Below are 10,349 nucleotides of genomic sequence, written 5' to 3'. Positions count from 1 at the left end.
CTTATAAAAGGCCTAGATCAGTTTACAACTTGCTTCGCAACAGGAAAGATGCAATCGACTTAAAACACGCACCGGGGGTGTATGCTATCCCGCTTTGGGATGATAGATTCAACAGCAGTTTGGTTTATGTGGGGTCAACCAAACGCTCCCTTCACAAAAGGCTGTGTGAGCACAAACGTGACATCGACAATAAAAAACACACCACCGCCCTCTCAACGGTTGCCACTGAACCGGGAATCACGGTAGACATACAAAATGCCCACATGATCAGGCTCTCACATCGCACTGATCAACTGAGAATGATGGAAACTTTAGAAATATACAAGGCAGGATTACGGGGCACGTGCATCAACTCCAGGGATGCAATCGGTATATCTAGTGCGTGGAAGTTTTGTTATGAGGGAGCTCGTCCCCATTAATGAAGGCGTCTAATTCGTCTGCTTCTACCGTTACGCAAACTTGATATCACACGTGCTTTACAGTCGTTATAGCGCGTGCGTAACGTTCCATTAGTATTCTTAATCGGTTTATAAATTTTGAATCATATACGTTCCGTTCCAAACGCATTCGAATTCCTAAGTAAAGTAGCCTGATGAAGACCTCGATGAGGTTGAAAACGTTTGCTGAGGTGTAAACAAATATCACTGGAGCTGGAAAGGTTGTTTGATGTGTTGAAGTATAACTCCTCTAGTGTTGGAAGACGTTTGGTTCAAGAACAACTTTTCCAGTTTATTATTTAATTAAGATGTCTACTTGGACTTGTTTTATTAACAGGACTTATTATACTGATGACTTGGTTCAGCAAATTTAAGAAAACTAAGCAGAAAAAACAGTCTTTATTTTTCACCTGTACACATTTTACATGATATTATTGTGTTTCGGATCAGTTAGTCCCTCATCAGCAGGTTTAAGGCCAACATTTTCTAAAACAAATCATTAAAATTACTACAAATTAATAAAATTCCAACAATAATACCAATAATAACATTAAATAACTTACAGTTTTTTGATCTTTAAGTACAGGTACCTCAAAAATCAAAATTACAAATAGGATAAATCTTATCATATTTCCAATATACCTGTATATAATAACAACAAATATCAGTAACCAAAAGAAAAACCAAAAAATATTTATATTATAGAAATGATAAAAAATACGAGATTAAAGAAGAAAAAGGTGTAGTATATTCATTTAATTGCAATTGTGAACAAAAGAAAACATATGTAGGAAAAACAAAAAGAAAATTGAAAATACGATTAAAAGGACATATTTGAGCCATAAAAAGTAATTATGCAAATTCAGCAATAGCTGAACACTGTAATACGACAGGATGTGAAATAGATTTGAGTAGTGTAAAAAAAAAAAAAAAAAAAAAAAAAAAAATTTTAAAAGGAAATTAATGAAAAATTTTTTATAACAAAAAAAAAAAAAAAAAAAAAAAAAAAGAATAATTTTAAAAGGCAATTATATGAACATATTTATATAGCAAGACAAAAGAACAGAATGAACAACAATATAGGAAGAGAAATCCACCAATCATAGAACAGAATCATCGACAAAGGGAATGAAGGTTGGAGATATATAAGAGAAAGAATCTTGTAATAAGTTAATTGTGCAAGTGATAGTAGGAGTGCAATATTGTAAGTTTATTAAAAGACAGTTTAAACATTCTTAAAGTTACTTATATTTGTTATTATATACAGGTATATTGGAAATAAAATAGGATTTATCCTGTTTGTAATTTTGATTTTTGAGGTACTTAAAGATCAAAAAACTAAGTTATTTAATGCTATTACACAGGTCTGCAAGTAAAAAACTGTATAGAATTTTTATACATTTTCTTATAGATTTCAACTTGGTAAAAACGAAAAAAATACCAAAAACATTCCATCTCATCGATTTTTTTTGTTACACTCAAGTTTCTGTTTGTATTTAGTGTAAAATTCCTAGTTAACTTAAAATTTTTTTTTATTTAAGAAATGGCCTTAAAATGAAAACTTCTCACATTTATTCTATCAATTATAGCTGGACTTGGCAATAAATAAATAAAAATGTTAATGGTTGAAGAGAGTAGTGGTAGGGAGAGGTGGGTTAAGTAGTTTTAGCTTTAGGAGGAAGGTCACATGATCGTGTAGAAACAAGTTAAAAGTTGATAGTGAATAATATTACTGGTGAGATTGAGCATGTTTCGACATGTTATCTGGGATACTAGGAATAAATATAAACAACCTGCTGTTGAATTAAATCATGTTTCAACAAGCTAAATAAGTTCAGTATCTCGCTGGCCATCTAATGCCACNAGTTAAAAGTTGATAGTGAATAATATTACTGGTGAGATTGAGCATGTTTCGACATGTTATCTGGGATACTAGGAATAAATATAAACAACCTGCTGTTGAATTAAATCATGTTTCAACAAGCTAAATAAGTTCAGTATCTCGCTGGCCATCTAATGCCACACTCAGTTTATATCCAGCATTCAAACACTACTGTGCTTGTATTTTTATTTTGGGAATATGGCTCGCAGAGGTTGTGTAATTTCTCCCGACAGCTTCTATTAAGTTTGTGGTGAATACACAGTGAAAAGTCAGCATCCCCTTTAGGTAAAGGGGATGAAACAATGGGAGAAAAGGAAAAAGAAGCATGGGACTCTTTCAAGAATGTAGTGCATAAGTTTTTGGGGAATACTAAGGACCCTGACTACAAAACCATTGTACAACACATGCTGGCAGCGTATGAAGCTCAAGGATGCAAGATGAGCTTAAAAGTTCATTTCTTACACTCCCATATTGACTATTTTCCTGAAAACTTGGGAGCCTACGGTGAAGAACAGGGTGAAAGATTTCACCAGGATGTCTGTGATATCAAGAGACGTTACCAAGGAAAATGGGATGTCAATATGTTAGCTGACTACTGTTGGATGTTCAATCCAGAAACCAGAGAAGGAAATCAGAAACGAGTTCAAAGAAACATCAAAGAGAAGAAGAAAAGGTGTCATAAGAAAAAAGAGTAGACCTAAAACTGTGTATAAATATCAGAAAAAATTTTTTGATTAGTTCTAAGAAAATATAATATATTTGGTTCATTGTAATAAAGAAGAATTTTTATCAAAAATTTTTCACTTTGCAAAAAACCTATATGTGATGGGATGTTACGAAAGTCAGTTTTAGAATCTCCGATCTTTAAAACATATAATTCAGCAAAAATATCCCATGCAGCTGGAAAAAATATTTTTTTTTGCAGACCTGTGTTATTGGTATTATTAGTTTTATTGTCAGAATTTTATTAATTTGTAGTAATTTTAATGATTTGTTTTAGAAAATGTTGGCTGTAAACCTGCTGATGATGGACCAACTGGTCCGAAATACAATAATATCGTGTATAATGTGTACATGTGAAAAATAAAGACTGTTTTTTCTGATTAGTTTTCTTTAATTTGCTGAATCAAGTCATCGGTATAATAAGTCTTGTTAATAAAATAAGTCCTAGTAGACATCTTAAATAATAAACTATATGATAAGGACACAGAGGCATTTGATTTAAAACAACTTTTCCACTTCTGTGATCTCTGCTTGGTGATCATAGCCACTCCTTTGGCAATATTAGCATCCTTTATTCTTCCTTGTTCTTGAGAGAATGGTACAAATCAATGACTTTCCTAAGTCAAACTGCAAAGCCAGATCCAAAATGCAAATGCCATTTCTATGCTTCTGTATAATCTCTTTCTTCACCTCCATTGTTATTTTCATTCTTTTCCTTTTAGCCTTTACACTTACACTACCTTTCTTAGGTCCTCTAATGGCTTATGGATTAAAAAAGAACAAAAGAAATAATACACAAGGCAAGAAAAATTGTCAAAGTCAAAGAACAGTTTACTGCAAAGCGAAACCATGCTGCCAGCTCCACAGATAACACACACTGTAAAGTATTGATCTTTTAGCAGAGAGGGAACAAAAGAAGTGCAACCTTGTCAATTAGACCCACCTTACAATATACACTTGTAAGGTGTTGACTTGTAAACAGAGAGAAAACAAAGGAAGCACCGACTTTGTCAATTGGACCCACCTGTGGTCAGACAGTAGACCATTTGCCATATGGTAAACAACTGAATGTAAACAAGCGGCAGACGTTACTGTAAGCTTGACTCTTGTCAGAAAACATCGGACCTAGGTTAAAGCTGTTCAGGCAAGAAAGGTTTGTGATTAGTCGGAAGTTTCCATCCAAAAAACCCTTAAATTGTGGGATGAATGGGAGAGGAATGGGAGAAGGGCAAGAGACTGGTACACGGTAATCTCAGGCACTTGGGAAGCCCGCTGAGCATAGAGAGAGAGTGTTCTCTTCTGGTAAACATCTCAGGGACGGGTTAGTGCAGAGACTGGACTGAGTGTGCAGTTGAGCCAACTCCACAAGCTGACTGAGGCCTCTCCAAAGTTTAACAGTTCCTGGAAACCTATCTAGTACGCATTGTTATCCTGTATATATATTATGTTTTCGAACTTGTACTTTCTGCATATAGAATCTGTAAGTAAACTGTAAATACAGTAGAGCCTCGATTATCCGACTCAATTGGGGACTGGGGTTAGTCGGATAATTGAAAAGTCGGATAACCGAAAAGTATGAAAAAATCCATTATTAGTGTAGTATATTATTATATCCCATGTAACTAGTATATTAGTATATCGCTATTAACCTACTTTGCGTTGAATTTTCATCGATGTTAAGCGTAACAAGAATTTTTTAAAATAATAATCGTCGCTATTGTATCGTTAAAAACTAGAAAATTAAGCCTCGTTTAAATACTAGCTCCCTTTCATGGTCGATCCAGTGTTGCCAGCTAAAACACATAAAAATAATATTAAAGTAGCCAAGACATAGCCAAATATTGTAGCGCCACATCACTAGCGGACATTTGAAATTAGCCGACTAGGACAGTCAGTTAACCGAGGTGACGGTTAATCGGGGGTCGGATAATCGAGGCTTTACTGTATTATCAATTTGAGTGTGAAGGTGTGCTTTCCATCAAACCTGGATCACCACATCAAACCGTAATATACACAGAAACCAATTCAATGAGAAAGAGTTTGGGAAAGAAAATCACTAGATCTTCACTCACACATAGATGGACAACTTCGAGAAAATCACTATTGCCTGAAGAATGGTACAACAATGATCATGCAATTTACATTTTCCATTTAACATGAGTGACAATTATTAGTTTCATTAGTTTCAATTTCAATTTACGGAATGCTACTAAACGAATTTCGAAATAGGGCTAGGGCATACCTCTTAGGTAATGCGTGCTGCTGATGCCCCAACAACACGAGAAATGAACAAGGGCTACCTGTTCAAGGACGGAACAGGCTAAAGAAGCTAGTCCAACCTCCTCTTTGATTAGCCACACTCAATATCGGAATAATGACCGGCCAAAGCAGAGAACTGGTCAATACCCTGAAGAACCGCCATATTGCTATAGCCTGCCTGCAGGAAACAAAATGGAAAGGCTCCAAATCAAAGGATATTGGTGAAGGATACAAATTAATCTATCATGGTCAAAGTACAAAACGAAATGGAATTGCAATAGCAGTCAACAAGAGATTCCGAGACAGTGTCACTGCTGTCAATCGAATCTCTGTTTGCATAATATCTATCATGCTCAGCTATGACTCGATCATCATGCATGTCATCTCATATTATGCCTCCGCAAACTGGATGCCCTGTGCAAAGAAAGATGATTTCTGGGTTAAACTTGATAAGCACCTTCAGACATTTATTTGTTCCAGAAGATTAGGTCCTAATCGACAGTGACCTAAATGGACATGTGGGGTCCTTTAGGCAGGGATATGCACAATGTCATGGCAGTCATGGACTTGGCAAACAAAATGAGGATGGCTGCCACATCCTGGATTGCACTGAAGCACATGACTTTGCTATTGCCAACACATTCTTCAAAAAGAGGCCCACACACCTAGCCACTTACATCAGTGGAAACCATGCAACTCAAATCAATTACTGGTTGATCAAACGCTGTGATCTGAAGCATGCAATAAATGCCAAAGTGATCCCATCAAAGAACATTGGACCCCAACACCACCCACTCATTCTGGACTTTCAAATCACCCAGCCTCGAAAAGCAAAGGCCAAAATAACCAAACCTGAATGAATTAAGTGGTGGAAATTGAGCAAATGTGAATACAAACAACAACTGACTTTCAAGTTGGCCAGTTTTGCTGTGAATCTTGACCAGCCTGTGAATGCACTCTGGAGTGAAATAGTAGAACAGATCCAGGGTGCTGCTGCAGATATCTTAGGGAAGACCAAACCAGGATGCAAATTTATTAACAAACAGACCTGGTGGTGAAACAATGAGGTTCAGGCAGCAAGCAAAAAAGGCTTGATATTGATCTCTGACACTACAAAGCCATGAAGTCGGTGGCAAAACAAGCAGTGGCCGTAGCAAAAGATTGCCACTACCAGCAGTTACAAGCTCAGTTGGACACGTCAGAAGGCACTAACCAAATCTACTGCCTTGCAAAGGCCTGCCACAAGGCAACTGAAGGCATCAGCCAAATCATGAAAATCAAAAATAGTCACCAGCAAATCCTGCGAAACCCACAAGATATTCTAAACCAATGGTCTGAGTATTTTGCAGGCATATGCAATGAGGAGTTCCCCCATCCACCCATCCCAGAGTCACAGCCTATTCATGGACCTGCATCACCCATAACACAAGAAGTCAAAGCAGCCATACAAAGGACGAAGAACAGAAGAGCAACAGGTCCAAATGACATTCCATCTGAAGCCTCGAAGTTACTTGGGGACAAGGGAACTGAAACCCTTACTGAACTATTTAATCATATTACAACTGAAAATAAAACCCTCAGTGCCTGGATGACAAGCATCACAGTGCCAATCTGGAAGGCCAAAGGTGATGTCAGTGAATGTGCAAATTATCGACCCATCCACCTACTCTGTCACACAATGAAAATCTTTGAACGCATCATAGATAATCGCCTCTGCAATATCGTGTCCATTACCCCAAACCAGTGTGGCTTTGTCAGGGGCTGCGAGACCACAGATTCAATCTATGCGGCACGAATGCTTGTTGAAAAGCACTGGGAAAAGAACCGCACCATACTTGGCATTCCTGGACCTCAAGAAGGCCTTTGATAGTGTTCCAAATGTCCTTATTTGGCATTACATGCCAAATAAGGACACATGAAGACCCTGAAGTCTATGTGAAGTGGACCCAAATGCTTTACTACAATGTCTCAAGTTCTGTTAGACTACCTGCAGGAATTTCATTATCATTTACAATTAATGTTGGAGTTCACCAGGGGTCTGCACTGTCACCGCTGCTGTTTATTTTATGTATGGACACAGCAACTGCTGATATACAAGCACCCTATCCATGGTCCCTCCTGTATGCAGATGATGTGATCCTTACCAGTGAGACTTGGGACAACTTGCAACACCAAACACAGGAATGAAATGAACACCTAGGGCAAACGGCCTGTGACTGAATCTTGGAAAAACTGAAAATCCTGGAACTATCAATGTCAGTGGCCAAGAACTCCCAAAAACCACCCAGTTTAAATACCTGGGCTCCTTGCTTACATCTGATGGACACACACTCCCTGATGCACGAGCACGAGTCAACATAGCATGGTTGAAATGGCAACAGGTCACTGGAATCCTCTGTGACAGGAAAATGCCCATTTGACTCAAATCGAAGATCTATAAGACTGTTGTCTGACCAGTGGCATTGTATGGGACAGAGTGCTGGCTGGCAACTGTAAGGCATAAGCAAGCTCTTCATGGAATGGAGATGAAAATGCTTTGTTGGTCATTAGGGCTGTCATTATATCATTAATACTCAACTTGACCATGTTGCAAATACAGATATCCGCAAGATCATGGGAATGGCGCCAATTATTGAAAAAATGTGTGAGAACCACCTATGTGGTATGGCCATGTTGTCAGAAGCAATGAATAATCTGTTGCAAAAATGACCATCCATCTCAACCCAGCTGGACAGCACCCTCACAGGAGGCCCAGCAAATGCTGGATGGACAGGATAAGGGAAGATAAGCGGCTAGTGGGTGTCACCCTGCACCACAATGGGCCTAACACTAGGATGGAGAGAGCATTTCAATTTCAATTTATCATAGTGTAAGATTTCCTTTGTTTCTAGCACCGTGGCTTATAATTTAATTTAAAAACAAAAAATAGAATTAAATGCATAATTTATGGAAGCAATAATTTGCTATTGTTCACTTTTCCTGAAAATTCAGAAAAGTAGTTAATAATATTTTTGTATAATAACTAATTTTTTTTCCTGGCTTACAGATACCCATGTTTTTCTAAAAGACAGTATTTATTCTAAAGACAGTTTTAAAGACAGTATTTCTTAACAGTATTCATTAAATGCAAGAACTTTTAATGAAAATCATTAATTAAAGGTTCTTGCATTTAATTAATACTGTTAAATATAATGCCAAATGCTGACTATGTACTATAGNCATTAATATAAATATAATTTTTATGGATGTTAAATAATAAATGGTTTTTTGTAGGTCCGCTGCTCGTTTAAACTCAACGGTTTGTGCAATCCTGTCGCGACACGAGTTGGCGATGACATTTTACCGAATTATAGGAGTTTTTTTAGCACGTTTGTACAAATACTGTCGCAATTTTTTCGTCGTGATATAGGAATCCAAACTATAGGAACCTGTGTTATAGGGGGGGTCGACTGTACTGTGTTTCTTCACCAGTTCTTCAATGTCAGCATTGTCAACTCTCAAGACTATGCTTTTGCCCAGAAATATGATATCATTGATAACTCTAGTAGGCCCTGTCTCGAATTTCTTGAAGTCTCTCTCTGCAACACAATCAGACCAAAGGTTCCTCCAGACTGAGTTCAAGGTCCTGTGAGTCACTTGCTACCAGACCTTGTCAATAAGACCTAAGCAATGAAAGATTATTGAAGTGGTTCTTCCAAAAGTCCCAGGTAATCTCAAAGTACCTTTGAAAAAATGCTTTGGTGTAATACTTTTCAAAGTTATAAATGACATGTTGATCTATTGGCTAAATCAGTAGAGTCATATTAGGAAGGAGAAACTTTACAGTGATGAAGTTAAACTCTTCCAGTAACTTGGCCTCCATGCTTGGGCAGGAGCATTGTCCATCAAAAGCAGGCATTTCAGTGGCAAGTTATTTTCATTACAATATTTCCACACATTAGGAGTAAAAACTTCATAGACCTATTCCACGAAAAACTGTCTGGTCATCCAAGTCTTACTGTTAGCTCTCCAAATGACAGACAACTTTCTTTTCATAACATTATTTCTCTTAAACACACAGATGTTTGCCAAATGACATATGAGCAATGGTTTCACCTTAAAATTGCCACTAGCATTGCCACAAAGCAAAAGAGTTAGCCTGTCCTTCATTGGCTTGTGTCCGAGCAAAACCTTTTCCTCCTGGATTATGCATGTTCTGTTTGGCTTTTTTTTTCAAAACAGTCTGGTTTCATCACAATTAAACACTTGCTGGGGATAAAACCCCCCAGCAGTCATGTTCACACCAAATTCTTTCACAAACTTTTCCATATTTTTTTTTTTTTTTGTTTGCACTTGAAGCCTCTCCATGCTGAACCATACTGTGTACGCCACTTTGCTTCTTAAACTTCAAACCGACATCAACTAGCCTTAATCAGTCTCAGAACTTAAACCTGGGATTTTCTTGAAAAATTTTGGTGCAAAATCCTTGCTTTCTCACAAATGAGTCTCTAAAATACTATCTTTGGCCAACTGCTTTTCATTGATCCAAATCAAGAACAACTAATCGTTGGGTACAACCACCATCTGGACGCGATATACAAGGAAATTTCATCCATTAATAAAACTAAGATAGCTTATAAAAGGCCTCGATCGGTTTACAACTTGCTTCGCAATGGGAAAGACGCAATCGACTTAAAACACGCACTGGGGGTGTATGCTATCCCGCTTTGGGATGATAGATTCAACAGCAGTTTGGTTTATGTGGGGTCAACCAAACGCTCCCTTCACAAAAGGCTGTGTGAGCACAAACGTGACATCGACAATAAAAAACACACCACCGCCCTCTCAACGGTAGCCACTGAACCGGGAATCACGGCAGACATACAAAATGCACACATGATCAGGCTCTCACATCGCACTGATCAACTGAGAATGATGGAAACTTTAGAAATATACAAGGCAGGATTACGGGGCACGTGCATCAACTCCAGGGATGCAATCGGTATATCTAGTGCGTGGAAGTTTTGTTATGAGGGAGCTCGTCCCCATTAATGAATGCGTCTAATTCG

The 10,349-nt window shown here is 37.6% G+C and overlaps 1 protein-coding gene and 1 pseudogene across 1 annotated transcript in view; one reads left to right on the top strand and one right to left on the bottom strand.

Moving 5' to 3' along the window:
• Positions 1-10,349, bottom strand: part of LOC111624189 (R3H domain-containing protein 2-like) — a 282,865-nt gene that overhangs the window by 150,682 nt on the left and 121,834 nt on the right. The window lies entirely within an intron of this gene.
• On the top strand, positions 2,622-6,245 carry LOC111624188 (annotated as a pseudogene).

The sequence above is a fragment of the Centruroides sculpturatus genome, unplaced genomic scaffold, assembly GCF_000671375.1.
Source record: "Centruroides sculpturatus isolate CEXI.00-Female unplaced genomic scaffold, Cexi_2.0 scaffold70, whole genome shotgun sequence".
Classification (NCBI taxonomy): Eukaryota; Metazoa; Arthropoda; class Arachnida; order Scorpiones; family Buthidae; genus Centruroides; species Centruroides sculpturatus.
The sequence above is the reverse complement of the archived record's forward strand: the minus strand, read 5'-3'. Positions and strand labels throughout refer to the sequence as shown.